This window comes from Bos indicus, chromosome 16 (assembly GCF_029378745.1).
Source record: "Bos indicus isolate NIAB-ARS_2022 breed Sahiwal x Tharparkar chromosome 16, NIAB-ARS_B.indTharparkar_mat_pri_1.0, whole genome shotgun sequence".
NCBI classification, from domain to species: domain Eukaryota; kingdom Metazoa; phylum Chordata; class Mammalia; order Artiodactyla; family Bovidae; genus Bos; species Bos indicus.
In genome coordinates, this window is record NC_091775.1 from 65,507,537 (window position 1) to 65,528,509 (window position 20,973).

The 20,973-nt window shown below is 39.0% G+C and overlaps 1 protein-coding gene and 1 non-coding gene across 3 annotated transcripts in view; both read left to right on the forward strand.

The window, feature by feature from the left end:
- The window catches only part of RGL1 (ral guanine nucleotide dissociation stimulator like 1), a 277,865-nt gene that overhangs the window by 25,983 nt on the left and 230,909 nt on the right, over positions 1-20,973 (forward strand). The window lies entirely within an intron of this gene.
- On the forward strand, positions 15,439-15,510 carry TRNAC-GCA (transfer RNA cysteine (anticodon GCA)). The gene has a single exon. It is a non-coding gene; the product is annotated as a tRNA-Cys (tRNA).

Below are 20,973 nucleotides of genomic sequence, written 5' to 3' on the forward strand. Positions count from 1 at the left end.
ATTTTATTTAACTTTACAATATTGTATTGGTTTTGCCATATATCAAAATGAATCTGCCACAGGTATACATGTGTTCCCCATCTTGAACCCTCCTCCCTCCCCATACCATCCCTCTGGGTCGTCCCAGTGCTCCAGCCCCAAGTATCCAGTATCGTGCATCGAACCTGAACTGGCAACTCGTTTCATACATGATATTATACATGTTTCAATGCCATTCTCCCAAATCATCCCACCCTCTCCCTCTTCCACAGAGTCCAAAAGACTGTTCTATACATCAGTGTCTCTTTTGCTGTCTTGTATACAGGGTTATTGTTACCATCTTTCTAAATTCCATATATACTATGCATGGATCTTGATGGAGTATAAAAATTTTAAGCATTCTATCAGTTCCATCAGATGTTTGGTAATCATTTTGAGCAGATGAGCAATAATTACCTGCTGCGTGGATAATAGTTGTTAAATTATGAAACATGACATAATCTGTGAAAACTGTCCTTTTATGCTTCTAATGTTTATTTTGACTTTTCAGTCATCTACTACTGGAAAATATGGTGTGTTGCTTCCTTGTTTGGAAATATTAAGATTATTAACTTGACAAATATATTTCAGAAAAATAGGCAAGTCTGGCTGTCTAATACATATCTTTACAAAACTGAGCCCAAACATGTTTCTTTTCTATTAGTAACTCTTGAGTTTCTTCAATGTGCAGACATTCTCTGCAGAACTTTCCCCTAGATAACCAGTGTACCTAGTATACCATTGCAGTTGTTTGTGATCAGCTTCCATATTATCACATAAAGAGAATACTCTCAAATGGAATGCATTAGTTTTTATGTAATTCATAATTTTTATTGTATCACTAAACACATTGTTGAGTTTGGCTGACTTTTCATAGTAAGATTTTTTTTTGCAGTGCAATTTTTTATTTTACTGGAGGATAATTTCTTTACAGTGCTTCGGTGGTCTCTGCTGTACATCAGCTGGAAATCAGTTATATATCCCCTCCTCTTGAACCTCTTTCCCACCCGTATCCCATCCACTTAAGGTATCAGTGGGTGCCAGGCTGGGCTCCCTGTGTTATACAGTAGCTTCCATCTATTTCAGACTGTTTAACTAATGCTTAAAATAACATAGCTAATAATCGGTAAATCTGGGATTTGAGCACTCTAAAATTCTTCTTTATACCACAATCTCTCCATCATATCCTACTTTTTAGAGCAAAAAGAAAATAATCTCAATTTAATGACCTAGCCTTAAGATAGGGAAAAGTCATATTTCAAAAGTGAGACAGTGATAAAGTCAACAAAGAGAAGAAAGTGTAGGAAGAGCATGTCATGAGAAAATGATAAGTATGTGTGGGAAAACAGCTGAAAATGTTTTTGGCAAGAGGAAATAAATTTTAAAAATCAGCTTTATTGAGGTGTAATTTACATATAATGCACCCATCTCAAGTGTACAGTTTTATGAGTTTTGACAAATGTATGTACTCATGTTACCATCATTACACTAAAAACGGAGAACATTTCCATCAGTCCCAAATTTCCTCCGTGTCCCTCCCTTCCCCATCAACCACCCTCCCGCATGGCTCTAGGGAAGTATCATCTCTTTGCCCTTACTATAGGCTAGATTTGTTTTTTCCAAAGTTTCACATAAAAGGACTCATGAAGTATGAACTATGGGCCTTTTGCTTATTCCTTAGCATGATGTTTTTGAGACTCACCCTCACAATTATGTATATCAGTAGTTTGTTCCTTTTTAATACCTAGTAATATTCCATTGTATAGATATACTATATAATTCACTTATCTGTTGATGAACATTTGTATTGTTTCTAGTTTTGGATGATTATGAAAAAAGTTTCTATGAACATTCATGTCCAAGTCTTCGTGTGGATGTGTGCTTCCTTCTTTTGGACAAATACTTAAAAAGTAGAATTGCCAGGTTGTATGACAAATGCATCTCAAGTTTCTAAGAACTGCCAAACTGTTGTCCAGAGTGGTTTGTTATCTGATATTCCCACTGGCAACACATGAGCATTCCAGTTATGCCACATTCTTGCCAACACTAGATCTTGTCAGTGAAAGGAAATGTTTAACATATCAATTTAGAAAAACACGTTTCTCTTTTAAAAAGTATTTGTTTGTTTATTTGGCTGTGTAAGGTCTTAGTGGTGGCTCACAGGATCTTTGTTGCATCATGTGGAGCCTTTTATTGTGGCTCATGGGCTCTGGTGGAGGCACACAAGCTCGAGAGCTCATGGGCTCGGTAGTCGCAGTGCACATGCTTAGCTGCTCCATAGCACGTGGGATCTTAGTTCCCCGACCAGGGACTGAACTTGAGTCCCCTGCGTTGCAAGGAGAATTATTAACCACTGGACTATCAGGGAAGTCCTGTAGAAAAACGAGTTTCTTTTAAGCTTGTCCTTGGACAAGAAGGGAATGAATAGTGGATGAGATTCTGTAGTACTTCTGTTTCTTCATCTGGATAGTTAATGCCCAATGAATTTCCAAGGGCACCATAATTAGCAAGAAATTTGATACCACTGCTTCCATCTGCTGTTGTCCTGGTCTCTTCCAAATGAAGTCATTGATAGTGCTGAGCTCAGTTCAGTCTTCTCCCTCAATTAGGACAGAGTATGTGGCAGCTGAGAAAAAGTATTATGATCTTAGACTCAGTAGAAGATAAGGTGAGCTCTGAAAATGCTCCAAGTGGTTGCTGTTGAGAAACCTATCGAGTCTAATTGTTGTTTCATTATCAATATACTTGTCTTTATAATATTGTTTTGATTGTTGTATAAGTTTCAGGTATATAGCATTGTAACTCGACATAGTGTATATACACTATGAAATGATCACTATCACAGGTCTATTTACTATCCATTACCATTCGCAGTTGACGTCTTTCACCCATTTCTTCCATCCACCCCCCAAGCTCCTTCCCCTCTGGTAACCACTAATCTGATCTCTAGTGGGCTAATCTTCTATCAGTAAAAGGCTCCACATGATGCAACAAAGATCCTGTATGCCACCACTAAGACCTTATACAGCCAAATAAACAAACAAATATTTTTTAAAAAAGAAACGTGTCTTTCTAAATTGATATGTTAAACATTTCCTTTCACTGACAGTATCAAGTGTTGGCAAGAATGTGGCATAACTGGAATGCTCATGTGTTGCCAGTGGGAATATCAGGTAACAAACCACTCTGGACAACAGTTTGGCAGTTCTTAGAAACTTGAGATGCATTTGTCATACAACCTGAGTTTGTTTTTATTTTATTTTGTTTGTTCATTTGTTTTGGGTTTTTGGGTTTCACATAGAATTGAAATCGTATTTGACTTACTTCACTTAGTATAATACCTTCAAGGTCCATTCATGTTGTCACAAGTGGCAGAATTTCATTCTTTTTTATGACTGAGTTATATTCTAATGTGTATATATGCTACATCTTCTTTATCCATTTATTCATTTATAGATATTTAGGTTGTTCCCATATCCTGGCTATTATATATAAACCTACACTGAACATAGGGGTGCATATACCTTTTTGAATTAGCTTTTTGGTGCTCTTTAGATACCCAGAATGGAATGGCTGAGTTATATAATAGTTCTAGTTCTTTGAGGGACCTGCATACTGTTTTCCATGGTGGCCTCACCAATTTATAGTCCTACCAATACTGTAGGCTTCCCTTTTCTTCATATTCTCTCCAACACTTGCTATTCTTTGTCTTTTCAATAGCAACCATTCTAACAGGTGTGAGACAATGTCTCATTGTGGCTTTGATTTGTTCTTTATAGGTAATTTATCTTTTCTTTGATAACTTTTAAAACACTTTCTTTGCCTTTCATATTTTATAGTTTCCAGTGTGATGTATTTAAGGTATAGATTTAATTTTACTTATCCTGCTTGAAACTCAAATTTGCTAATTTTTGCTTCCCATTAATTCTGGAAAATAGCCGTAATTTCATAAAAAATTTAATACATACTTTATTTGGAAATAGTTTCAAACTTAGAAAAAAGCTGCATAACTAAAGATAGTAACAAGGAGCTCTCCTAGACCTTTTATCCAGATTCACCTATTGTTAATGTTTACGTCATTTTACGTCATTTGCTTTGTGCTCCTTGGTATCGCTTTTGTTCTCTCTCTCCATCTCTGTCTCTCTCTGTATTGTTTGAAGTATTTTAGTTTGTTCATTATTTTTAAAAATATTCTTGTCTTCTCTTTTCTCTTCTTTTGGAACATGAATTAGGAACATGTTGATCTTCTTATTTATCTGCATGATTCAGTTTGTCTATTGTAATTCCAATTATTCATCTTTTAGTGCCACGTTTTAGGTATTTTCTCCATAACAGCCACCTAGATCTCCACTTTTCTCTTTGTTGTTATCGTTTAGTCACTCAGTCATGGCTGACTCTTATTTTAATCCCACGGACTGTAGCCCACCACGCTCCTCTGTCTATGGGTTTTTCCAGGTTTAAGAATACTGGAGTGGGTTGCCATTTCCTTCTCCAGGAGATCTTCCTGACCCAGGAATCAACCCACAGATTCTGCACTGCAGGCAGATTCTTTCCCACTGAGCCACCAGGGAGGCCTTCCACTTTTCTCTACAGGTCTGTTAATCTGCTGTTTAACTCACTGATTGAGTTTCTAAAATCAATGAATGTATCCTTTCTAATTTTATTTTTTCCTTGTATTTTCCTCCATTATATATTTTTGGATTTTTCATCTTTAATTATTTTAATATTATATAGTCTATAACAAATAATTCTTTTATCTTTAAAGTTCTTGGGGCGTTAACTCTGTTTTTTGTTATTTCTGCCTGTTCTTGGTGGATTGTTCCTTTGGATGTTGTCAAATTTTGTTTTCTCAGTCATGCTTGGTGGGGATCCTGGGTGGCCCATGTTGAAGCTATATCTCTCCAGACAGTGGTTCTCAATCTTTGCTACTCACTGGGATCACCAAGTGAGCCTTTAAAATTAAGATGGCAGATTGGACCCCAGTCCAGTGAATGCAGATACTCTGAATGTGAGGCATCATTGTTTTTAAAGCTCCACAATCAAAGTTGAGAACCACTGCTTTGGACAGTGTTTGCTTTCCATTTTTACAGGAATTATAAATGTGTTTCCCAACCTTGATCACTTTAATTTCTCAGCTCTGGGTTCCTGAACACATAGGTTGAATAATTTTTTTTTAACGGTAGGAAGACATTTTTAATAAAGAATATCAGCATACCAGTTTGATTGTTTTATTTTTTAATTTCATTGAAAAGTAACTGACAAATGTATATATTTGAAGTGTAAAAGGTGATGATTTTATGTATATATACATTGTAGAACAATTACACAAGATCAAGCTAATTAATATATCTATTGCTTCCTGTATTAAAGTTGACTCTTCTTTATTTCTTATGGTGAAAATGCTTAAGATCTGCTCTCAGCACCTTTCAAGCATGCAAGTATACAATAGCATATTATTAACTATAATCACCTTGCTGTACATTATTAGATCCTCAAGACTTATCTAATAACTGAAAGTTTGGCCCTTTGACCTACATCTTCCCATTTGCTTCTCCTCCTAACTTGGTAATGTAACAGAGCAGGACAAGCACAGTCCTTAGCAGCCAGTCACTTCGATGCCTCATTAGTCAGGCACCCTGTTACTAGGCAACAAGTCTTGCTCAGCCATTGGTCAGTGCCTCGGTGGTCCCTGCCCACAAACAGCCAGTTGTCAATGAGCGACCATTAGTTGTCCTGCTCAGCTATTGGTCAGCACCACAGAAGGTCATGCCCACAAGTAACTGTCAATGAGGAACTAGTCCAGAAGCAATTCAGCCAGCTGTCGGTGGTGTGGTGGTCATCAGGTGGAGAGTGAGGTAAGAGACAGATTTAGGACTTCTCTTGCGGGTCCTCCAAGAGAAGGAGGAGGGCCAGCCTTGTGCCAGTGGGTAAGCTGGAGGGCCCGGGGAACAGACTGGGGATTACGTCCTGTGGGGCTCCACAGCCCTCACTGACGCCCTCCATTAGCCTTGGTCCAGGCTTTGAGGCAGCGGGGAACCTCTCCCTCATATCTGTCTCTGTAACCTGATAGCAATGGCTGTCTGTCTGGTAACAGTCTGTGAGACCTGGTCTTCCCTATTTGGGCGGCCGCAGGAGACTGAGGGCCAGTTGGGTTGGATGCCTGGCTCCCTCAGGGATGACAGCTGGGCAGGGTGTGGGAGCCTGGCCCTGAAGTAGCTGCCAATTGAGATCTGCCTCCTCTTAACCAGAAACTGGGACCTTGGAGAGTGAAAGTTGTGCCTTGGGACCTTGCCCTTTCTTGTCAGGCAGAGAATAACTTTCGTTTGGTAGAGATTTACAGGAACATCGTTAACCTGACCATGTCCTGCCTGAAGAACAAAAGATCTGACACCAAGAAGTTTGCAACAACTAACCACCCTTGCTCCCTCACTTTTTGCTTTTAAAGGGGTTTGCTGACAACTTTCAGTAACTTGGGATTATTGGGGCATGAGCCACCCATCTCCTTGTTCAGTTCAGTTCAGTTGCTCAGTTGTGTCTGACTCTTTGTGACCCCATGAATCACAGCACACCAGGCCTCCCTGTCCACCACCAACTCCTGGAGTTCACTCAGACTCATGTCCATCGAGTTGGTGATGCCATCCAGCCATCTCATCCTCTGTCATCCCCTTCTCCTCCTGCCCCCAATCCCTCCCAGCATCAGAGTCTTTTCCAATGAGTCAACTCTTCGCATGAGGTGGCCAAAGTACTGGAGTTTAAGCTTTAGCATCATTCCTTCCAAAGAAATCCCAGGGTTGATCTCCTTCAGAATGGACTGGTTGGATCTCCTTGCAGTCCAAGGGACTCTCAAGAGTCTTCTCCAACACCACAGTTCAAAAGCATCAATTCTTTAGCACTCAGCTTTCTTCATAGTCCAACTCTCACATTCATACATGACCACTGGAAAAACCATAGCCTTGAGTAGAAGGACCTTTGTTGGCAAAGTAATGTCTCTGCTTTTGAATATGCTATCTGGGTTGGTCATAACTTTCCTTCCAAGGAGTAAGCGTCTTTTAATTTCATGGCTGCAGTCACCATCTGCAGTGATTTTGGAGCCCCCCAAAATAAAGTCTGACACTGTTTTAACTGTTTCCCCATCTATTTCCCATGAAGTGATGGGGCCAGATGCCATGATCTTTGTTTTCTGAATGTTGAGTTTTAAGCCAACTTTTTCACTCTCCTCTTTCACTTTCATCAAGAGGCTTTTTAGTTCCTCTTCACTTTCTGCCATAAGGGTGATGTCAACTGCATATCTGATGTTATTGGTATTTCTCCCAGCAATCTTGTTTTCAGCTTGTGCTTCTTCCAGCCCAGTGTTTCTCATGACGTACTCTGCATAGAAGTTAAATAAGCAGGGTGACAATATACAGCCTTGTCGTACTCCTTTTCGTATTTGGAACCAGTCTGTTGTTCCATGTCCAGTTCTAACTGTTGCTTCCTGACCTGCATACAGATTTCTCAAGAGGCAGGTCAGGTGGTCTGGTATTCCCATCTCTTTCAGAATTTTCCACAGTTTATTGTGATCCACACAGTCAAAGGCTTTGGCATAGTCAATAAAGCAGAAATAGATGTTTTTCTGGAACTCTCTTGCTTTTTCGATGATCCAGCAGATGTTGGCAATTTGATCTCTTGTTCCTCTGCCTTTTCTAAAACCAACTTGAACATCAGGAAGTTCACAGTTCACGTATTGCTGAAGCCTGGCTTGGAGAATTTTGAGCATTACTTTACTAGTGTGTGAGATGAGTGCAATTGTGCGGTAGTTTGAGCATTCTTTGGCATTGCCTTTCTTTGGGATTGGAATAACAACTGACGTTTTCCAGTCCTGTGGCCACTGCTGAGTTTTCCAAATTTGTTGGCATATTGAGTACAGCACTTCCACAGCATCAACTTTCAGGATTTGAAATAGCTCAACTCGAATTCTATCACCTCCACTAGCTTTGTTCGTAGTGATGCTTTCTAAGGCCCACTTGACTTCACATTCCAGGATGTCTGGCTCTAGGTGAGTGATCACACCATCGTGATTATCTGGGTCATGAAGATCTTTTTTGTACAGTTCTGTGTATTCTTGCCACCTCTTCTTAATATCTTCTGCTTCTGTTAGGTCTATACCATTTCTGTCCTTTATCGAGCCATCTTTGCATGAAATGTTCCCTTGGTATCTCTAATTTTCTTGAAGAGATCTCTAGTCTTTCCCGTTCTCTTGTTTTCCTCTATTTCTTTGCATTGATCACTGAGGAAGGCTTTCTTATCTCTTCTTGCTATTCTTTGGAACTCTGCATTCAGATGCTTATATCTTTCCTTTTCTCCTTTGCTTTTCACTTTTCTTCTTTTCACAGCTATTTGTAAGGCCTCCCCAGACAGCCATTTTGCTTTTTTGCATTTCTTTTCCATGGGGATGGTCTTGATCCCTGTCTCCTGTACAATGTCATGAACCTCAGTTCATAATTCATCAGGCACTCTATCTATCAGATCTAGTCCCTTAAATCTATTTCTCACTTCCACTGTATAATCATAAGGGATTTGATTTAGGTCATACCTGAATGGTCTAGTGGTTTTCCCTACTTTCTTCAATTTAAGTCTGAATTTGGCAATAAGGAGTTCATGACCTGAGCCACAGTCAGCTCCTGGTCTTGTTTTTGCTGACTGTATAGAGCTTCTCCATCTTTGGCTGCAAAGAATATAATCAATCTGATTTTGGTGTTGACCATCTGGTGATGTCCATGTGTAGAGTCTTCTCTTGTGTTGTTGGAAGAGGGTGTTTGCTATGACCAGTGCATTTTCTTGACAAAACTCTATTAGTCTTTGCCCTGCTTCGTTCTGTATTCCAAGGCCAAATTTGCTTGTTACTCCAGGTGTTTCTTGACTTCTTGTATGAACTGTAACTTCATCTCCTTGTATGAACCTGTAATAAATCTCTCTGTTCCAAACTCGAATGTTTTAGTATTGATTGGCCTCACTGTGCATCAGGCACATGGATTTGCGATTTGCAATTCAGTAACAGTAATTGCCATTTTATTCTGTTTCTATGAAATCAGGTTTGTTTTGTTTAGGTCCCACTTATAAGTAATACCATATAGTATTTGTCTTTCTCCGCTGTCTAGATGATTTCACCTAGCATAATGCCTTCCAAATTCATCCATGTTGTTGCAGATGGCAGGATTTCCTTTTTATCACTGAATTACTATTCCATTGTGTAGATATACCACATTTTCTTTATCCATTCATCTGTTGGTGGACGTTTAGGTGGTCTATATCTTGGGTGTTGTGAATAGTGCTACAGTGATCACAGGGATGCAGATTTCTCTTCCAGTCACTGATTTCATTTCCCTTGGCTATATACCTAGAAGTAGTATTGTTGGATCATATGGCAGTTCTATTTTTTATTTTTTGAGGAACCACTCTCCTGTTTTGATAGTGGTTGTGCCACCAATAGTGTGTAAATGGTTCACTTTTCTCCACATTCTCACCAATTCTGGTTAACTTTTGTCTTTCTGGTAATTGCTATCAAAACAGATGTGAGATGATATCTCACTGTGGTTTTAATTCCCGTTTCCCTAATGACTAGTGATGTTGAACACCTTTTCATGTGCCTTTTGGCCATTTGGAAAAATGTCTATTCAGTCCTTTACCCATTTTTAGTTGTATTATTTGCTTTTTTCTGTCATTAAATGTGTGAGATCTTTATAGTACTTAGATATTAACCTTTTATCAGATATATGGTTTGCAAACATTTTTTGTCTTTCTGTAGGTTGCTATTTCAATTAATTGATTGTTGCTTTTGCTGTTCAGAAGCTTTTTAGTTTGATGTAGTCCCACTTGTTTATTTTTGGCTTTTGTGCTCTTGGTTTCTTACCCCCCAGAAATCATTGCAAAGATTAATGTCCCGGAGCTTTCCCTCTATGTTTCCTTGTAGGAGTTTTATGGTTTCAGGCTTTACATTTAAGTCTCTGATATTCTGCACTAACTATGAGTGGTGTAAGATGAGAGGGGTCCAGTCATTCTTTTGCATGTGAATATCCAGTTTTCTCAGCACTATTTGTTGAAGAGAATGCTGCCCTTCATGCCCTTACCATTATGTGTTCTTGGTGTCCTTTTCTAAGGATGTATGCATAGGTTTATTTCTGGGCTTCCTAATATGTGCCAATGCCATACTCTTTTGGTTACTGTAACTTTGTAGTATAGTTTGAAATCAGAATGTGTGATGTCTCCAGCTTTATTTGTTCAAAAGTTTGCTTTGGCTACTCAAGGTCTTTTGTGATTCCATACAAATTTTAGTATAGATTTTCTATTTCTGTGAAAAACACCAGTAGAATTTTGGTACGGATTGCATTGAATTCGTAGATGACTTTGGATGGTATAGACATTTTAACAATATTAATTCTTCCTATCCAAGAACACTGTTTCCAGTATTCATGTGTGTTTTCAATTTCTTTCATCAGTGTCTTATGGTTTTCAGTGTACAGATATTTTGCCTCTTTGGTTAAAGTTATTTGTAAGTATTTTGTTATTTTTGATGTTATTGTAAATGGAATTGCTTTTTAAATTTCCTTCAGATAGCTCATTTTTTATGTGTAGAAGCACAAATGATTTTTCTATGTTGGGTTTTAATCCTGCTACTTTGTTGATTTCATTTCTTAGTTGAAACAGGTTTTTTGGGTGGATTTAGCATTTTTAATATATAAGATCATCTCGTCTGCAAACAGGGATAATTTTACTTCTTAATTTCTAATTTGGATGCCTTTTGGTTATTTTTCTTATCTAATTGTGGCCATGACAGAGTAGTACTGTGTTGAAAAGAAGTGGTGAGAGTGGGCATACTTTATTTTTTTTATTTTTTCTTGACCTTAGAGAAAAGGCTTTTAACTTTTCACCATTGAGTAGGAAGTTAGCTGTGGGCTTGTCACATATGGCTTTTATTATGTTGGGGTGTATTCCGTTTATAACTAATTTGTTGAGAGTTTTATCATGAAAGAACAAGAATTTTGTCAAATACTTTTCCTGCATCTATTGAAATAAGCATAGGATTTTTACCCTTCAGTCAGTTCAGTTCGGTCACTCAGTCGTGTCTGACTCTTTGTGACCCCATGGACTGCAGCACACAAGGCTTCCCTGTCCATCACCAACTCCTGGAGCTTGTTCAAACTCATGTCCATTGAGTCACTGATGCCATCCAACCATCTCATCCTCTGTTATCTCCTCCTCCTGCCTTCAATCTTTCCCAACACCAGGGTCTTTTCTAGTGGGTCAGTTCTTCTCATCAGGTGGCCAAAGTATTGGAGTTTCAGCCTCAGCATCAGTTCTTCCAATGAATATTCAGGACTGATTTCCTTTAGGATTGACTGGTTGTATCTCCTTGCAGTCCAAGGGACTCTCAAGAGTCTTCTCCAACACCACAGTTCAAAAGCATCAATTCTTCGGCACTCAGCTTTCTTTACAGTCCAACTCTCACATCCACACATGACCACTGGAAAAACCAGGGCTTTGACTAGACAGACCTTTGTTCAGTTCAGTTCAGTTCAGTTCAGTCACTCAGTCATGTCCGACTCTTTGCAACCCCATGAATTGCAGCACGCCAGGCCTCCCTGTCCATCACCAACTCCCGGAGTTCACTCAAACTCACGTCCATTGAGTCGGTGATGCCATCCAGCCATCTCATCCTCTGTTGTCCCCTTTTCCTCCTGCCCCCAATCCCTCCCAGCATCACAGTCTTTTCCAATGAGTCATCTCTTCTCATAAAGTGGCCAAAGTACTGGAGTTTCAGCTTTAGCATCATTCCTTCCAAAGAACACCCAGGGCTGATCTCCTTTAAAATGGACTGGTTGGATCTCCTTGCAGTCCAAGGGACTCTCAAGAGTCTTAAGTTTAATACACTGTCTAGGTTTGTCACAGCTTTTCTTCCAAGGAGCAAGTGTCTTTTAATTTCATGGCTGCAGTCACTCTCTGCAGTGATTTTGGAAACCAAAAAAATAAACTCTCTTAATTCTGTTAATATGGTTGTAGTGCATTTATTGATCTGCATGTGTTGAACCGTCCTAGCATCCCAGGGGTAAATCCCACTTGATCATGATATATGATCCTTTTACTGTGTCCCTGAATTCAGTTGCTAGTATTTTGTTGAGAATATTCACATCTACATTCATCAGGGACCATGGTCTGTAACTTCCTTTTCTTGTAGCATCTTCACCTGACTTTAGTACCAGGGTAATGCCAACATCCTAAAATGAGCTTGGAAGTGTTCCTTCCGTTCAGTTAGGTAATATAAAATTGATCCTTGTGTTTGGGGAGACTCTCCCTGGCCTAGGCATCTCTGCTGAGATAGACAGATTCCTTGTCATCTCTTTTTACTGAGAAAGGAGCTGTTTAAGGGCTTACAGAGATAAGCAGGGACTCTGATGCACTTTTTCATATTGAACAAAGCTGAATCTTCATCATCTACTTCCATATGACTGTGAAAACCCAAGCTTCCTACTTATTCATATCAACAAGTACTTTCTTGATAGCCTAAATGTCAGTGCCAATATAACATATCCTCGTTTATGTTCTTCCCTGGAGGTCTGGGGAAATTTCTAGAATTTCCTCACTTCCCTGGACTCATATTTTATTCAACAGTTGTAGGTTTTGCATGTGAGTGTGTGTACTTAGATCACAACATTGCTGGAAATAGAAGTCTTGCCCTGTGAGTCTGTACTTCAGCGTCATGCCCTCCCTATCCTTGAATTCATTCTCCTGTTACCAGGTCTGCCTGAACCAAGTGTGAATTTGCTTTGTCTTTGAGCATCATTCATTGGGTTTGCAAGCATCTACCTGGCAGCCAAACTGCTGGAGCATGTATGCGTTTCTCTAGACTGTGCCTGGCCTAGTCTTGGCTTCATCTTGATCCAGTTGGTCTGTGTTGCCAAGATCCCATCGTGCTTTGAATTCCAGCCTACCTGAATCATGTCAACCTTTATTCTTTTTCTTCTGTTTCCAAGTCTCTGTCTTCATTGACTTGTTAAAGTTAAGTCGCTTTCAGTTTATTTCCTGGATTCGTCTTTCCACAAAGGGCTCTGTCTCTGATTTGAGAGTTTGTAGTGTGGTTTACAGCAATGTGGGAATGGGTCCAACTCAGGATTCGGGTTTTTAGGATGCCCAGATGGGCTTAGCAGAAAGCCTCTAACTTTCTACTTCATTTCAAAACCACTTAACCTGAGTGTGTAAATTTCAAAGACTTTCTATTACATGTTGGTAATATGTATCCTTATAGTATTGAGAGTAAATGCTGAATTACTCGTTTTGTCAGAAAGAGGAGTTTACAGTTAAGGATATCCTTTTGTTTACTTTTGTTTGCTTAATTCACAAGCAGCCGTATCCCTGTATTACCAAATGCAGCCAGCTGTGGCTGGATTGTGACTGTTGTGGTCCCTGCGCCCTTTTCCTCCGAGACCTTCTGAGGAAATCGATTTGGTGTAAAGCATCCACTGAGCTCTTGGTAGTATTGGATAGATCATTTGCCCCAGTTGGATTTCCTTATTTCTTTTAGGAAGTCCTGTGGAAACCTCTTACTCAGAGAACAACCCCTAGCCCTGTACCGATGGTGTTAGCATTCAATTATGAATGTGGCTCTAAGGTTTAAACAAAGTATCTGGTGATGAGAGAGCACTCTCTGCTAGTAATAACCCCATGTAATCGTGGGTTGTATGGTCAATGAAGTCTAATAGCATTTTTAATCTTCATCAGTTGCACCTTTGGGGTTCATGTGAGTGTCTTCCTTTCCATTGTTTTGTTCTTATTTAGATTTCTCTTCTTACTTTTTCTCTTTCCTTTCTTGGCAGCATCATCAAAAGGAGTTAGGAGGGTCTCCCAGAAGTGACCTTTGAAGATTGTTGCAGTGTGTATACCTGTCAGAAAGGATTGACCAAACCCTGCTGAGAGCTATTTTATACATCAAGTCCTGAGGCAGTCTCTGCTCTTCTCTTCCGATCTGATCATCCAGAATGATCTGAAAGAAAACCAGGAGAGCTCATTATAGAGTCCAGAGTAATTTTCAGATGTAATTTTTCTTTTTTTTTCTCAATGCAAGGCATTTAGGAATCTTGCACTCTTGGTGCAAGATTTTTTTGTTGGGATTGGGAAAGTTGGGTTTTAGACTTTTTTTTTGAGGGGGGGAGGTAAAATTCGTTAATTTACTTAGGAAACACTTAAATTCTATTTAGTTTTATTTTTCTTCTCCCTCTTTCTGTTCTCTCTCTCTCTCTTTTATTCTTTCTTCCCTTTGCCTTACTTCCTTACTGCCTCCCTCAGGGAAAGAAGAAGAACAAGGAGAAGGAGAAGGGGGAGGAGGAAAAGAAATGGAATAGAATAGAAAGTATCAGAGTGTATCACAAGTAGTAAAGTTTTCATGAAACTTTTGTCTTGATTGCATAATTTTTTAATTATATAATTAACTACATATCTGAACTAGATCTCAATGGCTAAAAAAGTTTGAAAGCTGATGAACAGAATGTGTGTTAAAAAAAAAAATAGAATGTGTTTAACCTTTGTTCCCTATGATCATTGCATGGCTGAGCCACTCTCATGGCCTACCAAGTCTTTCTTAGCTAAGTATTTCTTATACTTATCCATGTGTATCTCACCCCATGTCTCTTTGCCATCTTTAATATGCCCTAATGTACCCAGTTTGTATAAAAAACATGCATTTGGAATCACAACAATGTCCTTAGACGTGCTCTGACTGAAACAGGAGCAAGCAGGACTGTCCATTGCCTGGTTCAGTGCATTTCAGCGCAGTCCGAGGTTATCTGAGCGCGGCACAAACCCAGAGGCCACCGGCTTTGGTGTCCATCCCTTCAGTTAGTGTAAATCTTAGGGTAAGCTAAACGGTAATCTTGAGCAAGTTATTTAACCTCTCTGTGACTCAGTTTCTTTTTCTTCCTACCTAATAAACTGTTGCCTAACCCAACACCACAGAGATTTTATGGAAATAAAGTTTTCATCTAGAAATGTTACAGTTTGGGCTCTTATGTTTATATCTATGATGTATTTCAAGTAAATTCTTATAAAAGATGTGAGGTAAAGTTCAAGGTTTTTTTTTTAATATCTATTTATATTCATGTTGATTTAGCATCCTTATGGCTATTCCTTCCTGCACTGAACCTTGGCACCTTTGTTAGAAATCAGTGGCCATATATGTGTGGATCTGTTCCTGCACTTGATACTCTATTCAACTGCTGTCATTTAACAAGTATTACACTGCAGGTGTATTGTAAGCCTTAAAATCAGGAAGTACAAGTCCTCTGAATTTTCAGCTTTTTCAAGTTTACTTTGGCTCTTCTAGGTCCCTTGCATTTCTATATAAATTTGAGAATCAACTGATTATTGTCTATAAAAAAGTTGTGGGAACTTGCTTCCCTGGTGGCTCAGATGGTAAAGCGTCTGCCTGCAGTGCGGGAGACCCAGGTTCGATCCCTGGGTTGGGAACATCCCCTGGAGAAGGAAATGGCAACCCACTCCAGTACTCTTACCTGGAAAATTCCATGGACTGAGGAGCCTGGTAGGGTACAGTCCATGGGGTCGCAAAGAGTTGGACATGACTGAGCGACTTCACTTCTTCACTCAATCCACAGATAATTTGAGGGGGTGAGATTACTATTTTAAGAATATGTGACTCAGTTTCTTCACCTGCATCCTTATTATCTAGTCTGTGAAGTAGGATAATGATACTTCATATTTCTGTAAGTCTTAAAGGAGTCAGTATATATAAAGGACTTAAGCCAGGTATATAGTAAGCACTTAGTGAACTAACATTCTTAACCCAATTACAGCAAATTGTTGATGTTTAACTTTTCCACAACTCAGATGTCCAGAGCTTTTGGCGTGTGCTATAAACAGTGTGACTGTGTGTCCTGGTTTGCCGAGGGCAGCCCCAATTTGCACCTGTTGTCTTAGTGCATAGTTAACAGTGACCCCTCTTACTCTTAAAAGTGGCCCAGGTAGAATCTCATGTCTGATTATTCCTAACTATCTATTTTTATAGTATGAATTAATATTTTCCCTAGTTACATGCCAGTCTATCATCATCTCTAAGTACTTGATTAATTTTGGATTTATGTTGAACACCTTACTCTTTTTTTCCATTGAAACTGCACCTCAGTTCTCTGCCCGCTACCCCTCTTTACTTTTCTGACAAGTGGCAGAACAGAGATTGGAACCACAGTGCACCTACCTACAAGGACTATGCTTTTCCTTCTGGGTGCAGTTACCTGGGTCTGATTTGGGCCATTGTTCTGTTCCATGAAGACCTTTTGGTTTCTGATTATGTCATTCCAAATATTTATTAGTCCCCTTAACTTTGTATTAGTCACACACTTTTAATTCATTCACACAAGTATTTAATGAATTCCCACAGGGTGCCAGGCCCTGTTCTAGGAGCCAGGGATGGAGCAAGGGGCCAGCTGACAAGTCCCTTCTCCTGGGGATGTGCCATACCGTAAAGGCTGCTTTGTGGCCCAATCCAGGTGAACTGGGGTTACCAGAACAGGACTGACCAGTCTAGAGACTGCTCAGGAGACACTTCCTTCTGTATTAAAACTATGTATCCAGCAAAACTAGCATTTGGCACTCATTTAGTAGATAATGAGTCTGTTTGTATTACCACTCAATTTGATTTTTTCTTCTTATCCAAAGGATAATATAAACCTACTGCCAAAGGCTTTTTCTTGCTGTGTAATATCTGTCGTATGTCCTAGACGTATTAGTCTGCTGTGAAAGAAGGAAATGGTGTTGTTTGGACTAACTCAATCTTAGTGGTGGCCCCATGGTATTCTTTAAGTAACCACATGTTTTAATAGTCTGTTTAGAGTCCTGTTGTGTCTGCATAACTTGCATTCTCTGTCATTTTGAAAATTGGGACTCCCCTTCTTTCTGCTAGTTTCTTCCCTTGTTTGCTAAGATTCCTTACAGATGCTTGCTGTTGGCATAGTGATCTCACGCGCTAAATTTTTTCCATATCCTAGAATATAATATCGGAGAGGGCAATGGCACCCCACTCCAGTACTCTTGCCTGGAAAATCCCATGGACGGAGGAGCCTGGTGGGCTGCAGTCCATGGGGTCGCTAAAAGTCGGACACGACTGAGCGGCTTCACTTTCACTTTTCACTTTCATGCACTGGAGAAGGAAATGGCAACCCAGGCCGGTGTTCTTGCCTGGAGAATCCCAGGAACGGGGGAGCCTGGTGGGTTGCCGTCTATGGGGTCACACAGAGTCGGACACCACTGAAGTGACTTAGTAGCAGCAGCAGAATATAATATGGCCAGGCCAGGAGACTTAAAGCTTCTTTACAGAAGCTCGATGCTCTTTTCTCTTAAAATCTTACTTATCATTGGTTTCTATTCTTGCTGTGAATACATTAATGAAATTCTTCACTGAAATTTAGACACTGTGACAGTTGCTGTTTATAAAGCCCTCATTATGTGCAAAGCACTATTGCAAGCATTTTACACACCTATCTCCCTTAGTCATATTGTATCACCATGACATAGGGACTATCTCCATTTGAGAGATGAGAAATACAGGGCCACATAGGGAGTGAGGTATAGAGCAGAAACTTGAACGCAGTCTGTCATGTCAGGGTGACTGAAGAATCAGGTACTCTTAGGGCTAAAATTTGGACAGAGGTTCTTGGTAAAATAGCCTTCTAAAATGGAAACTTTATATATACACTAATATATATAAAGCAAATAACAAATAAGAACTTACTGCATAGCACAGGGTACTCTACTCTATAATGGCCTATATGGGAATAGAATCTAAAAAAGAGTGGATATGTGTATATGTATAACTGATTCACTTTGCCATACAGCAGAAACCAACACAACATTGTAATTAGCTATACTTCAATAAAAATTAATTAAAAGTAAGGTGGAAGCCTTTATTCTAATGTGATAAAATTGTCTGTAATTTATCATTTTGTTGTTGATTCATAGTCCTTATTTAGAATATTATTTTGCTTGCATAGAGGTGAAGCTATTAAAGCAGATGTAGATGAGGTGGAACTTTGGGGGGAGGGGAGTAATAATTTGAGGAAGATCATCCAATTTATTTTCTTATAAAGCATACACAGTGTCTATTTGCTTGTTTTCATAAAAATGAAGTGAAGAGTATGCATAGCTGTCACATGGCCATCTAGGCAGTGAAACGTAGTTTGCTTTCTATGGATCAGATTGGGGCACCAAAGACCAAAGTGCTTTCTTTTAAATTATTTGTTTACTCTCTATAGATTCATGTTCTTTTCTGCCATGATACCATGATCAGTGAGTTAAATTTTCATTGGTTTATATCAGACTTATTTCCAGAAAGGATATAAGGTGATATCAGGGTCTATTGACATATTAGCGATATTAAAAATACAGATTTAATTTTCTGTATTACTGACGTTGTTTAGTTCCTAAGTCGTGTCTGACTCTTTGTGACCCTATGGACTGAAGCCCACCAGGCTCCTCTGTCCATGGGATTCCCCAGGCAGGAATACTGGAGTGGGTTGCCATTTCCTTCTCCAGGGGATCTTCCTGACCCAAGGATCTAACCTGCGTCTCCTGCATTGGCAGACAGATTCTTTACCACTGAGCCACCACGGAAGCCCTGTTACTGACATTTTCTATACTAAATAGTAGGCCGTGTGTAGATTGGGACCCACATCTGTTCTGTGCACTGACACATTATTACCTCTGAGCACTCTTCGTGGCTTATGACCCACATGAATGAACTGGTGAGTGGTAGTCTGCATGTCACCTTTAAGAGATTTTTAGTATCACTTGTATTACTTTTGTTGATGGTAAATTCAGAAGCTACTTTGTATCTCTTTGTAAAAGAGTAACTTTCTTAAAAAAAAAAAGAAAAGTTGTGATGTTTCAAAGGTCAAGATTACTTCCTAAGACTTTTGAGTTTTGAAAAGTTTTCTTATCTTGGTAAAAAGATCTAGTCCTGGCCCTGGCTGTTTATCTGAACCACAGAAGGAGTTGAGAGCGTTTGCAAGGGTGAGGCAAGAGCCTCCCACTGTCACCATCAGCCCTCCCTTTCATGCCCAGAATAGGCACTGACGCTGCAGGACTGGAACACTGGCCATACTGACACTTCAAGTTTTTAAGTGGAAAGACCAGGAGACTTCAGTCCCAAGGTGGACAGAAGAGCCTTTATACAAATATCCTGAGAACATCATAGAGGTGAAAGGCTAAACCCATAATTTGCTCCCTGCCCCTCCTGCTCTTAGCATGTTAGTGGCAAGTTATTTTAGCAAAGCTGAAAACTTGAGTCTTTCGTTTGGAGAGCCTTATTTCTTTCCACTTAAACTATAATTATCATCTGAAAGTACACCAATATTTGATTTAAATATTTACATTTATAGTTATTTATATGAAGTTTTATATTTAAAACCTCATCTGGAGAACTTGATTCAGAGTAATAGCAATTTGGGAAAGGTTTAGAGTAAAGAACATCCTAAATTGGCTAAAAGTGTTTTTTTTTTTCCCCTCTTTGATATGTTTAACATTTCTTTAATTACTCCAGAACTTGAATGTTGTTAATAAGAGTCTTAAGTTTAGCCTAAAACCTGGAAAATCAACGGCCTGGTTATGAATCAGCAGTGCCATCTAGTGCTTACTACCTTGAATTATAGTCAGAAGTGCCAGCAAGGGATATGGGAGACCAAGAAATTCTGCTCTATGTTCAGTGATGGACATAGAATGTGAAAATTTCTCAGCTTGCTAAGACTTTAGGTTTATCTCATTAGAAGAGGTCTTCCTTTGAATTCAAACTAGCAGAGACTACAGTTTTCTTTAAGGCCCCCTTAGTGCTGAATTTTTAAAAACTTAGAGTGACATTACACTCAGACATGATTGAGTGACTGAACAACAGGAACAAAAGTGACTTTAAAATTGATTTTTTCTTTTACTGAATTTTTAAAATTAATTTTTATTGGAGTATAGTTAATTACAGTGTTGTGTTAGTTTCTGCTGTACAGCAAAGTGAATCAGCTATATGTATACATATATCCCTCTTTTTTTTTTTTGATTTCTTTCTCATTTGGGTTACCACAGAGTATTGAATCGAGTTCCCTGTGCTATATAATAGATTCTAATTAGTTATCCATTTTATACTTAGAATCCCTGGGACGGGGGAGCCTGGTGGGCTGCCGTCTATGGGGTCGCACAGAGTCGGATACGACTGAAGCGACTTAGCAGCAGCAGCAGCAGCAGTGTATATATGTCAATCCCAATCTCTCAATTCATTCCACCTTCTCCTCCCCCTTGGTATCTGTATGTTTCTTTCCCATGTCTGTGTCTCTCTTTCTGTTTAGCAAATAACTTCATCAGTGTAATTTTTCTAGATTTCACAAATAAGTAATATTATACAGCATTTGTTTTTCTATTTCTGACTTATTTTACTATGTATGACAATCTCTAGGTCCATCCACATCTTTGCGAATGGCATAGTTTTGTTGCTTTTTATGGTTAAGTAATATACCATTATATATATGTACTGCATCTTCTTTATCCGTTCCTTTGTTGATGGAGATTTAGATTGCTTCCATGTCCTGGCTATTGTAAATAGTGCTGCAGTAAGCATTGAGGTGCATGCATCTTTCCAAATTATGTTTTTCTCTGGGTGTATAGCTAAACCTAGCAGTTATAATTTTGTACATAATATATGAAATCTTTTCTGAATAGCAGCTCTCTAAGGTGTTCTAATAAAACCATGGATTATAGGTTAAGTTGAAAAAAATCTATAACACAAATAGGGTAAGCAGATAAGCAAAAGCATGGCAGGAATATAATCAAAATAATCTTGCTTCCTCCATAATTATTGTATGGTAGTACAGTAATTTTGTCTGCTACTTTAAAAAATGCTTTCCAATAGTTAACAAATACTAATGGGTTCAGTCAGAA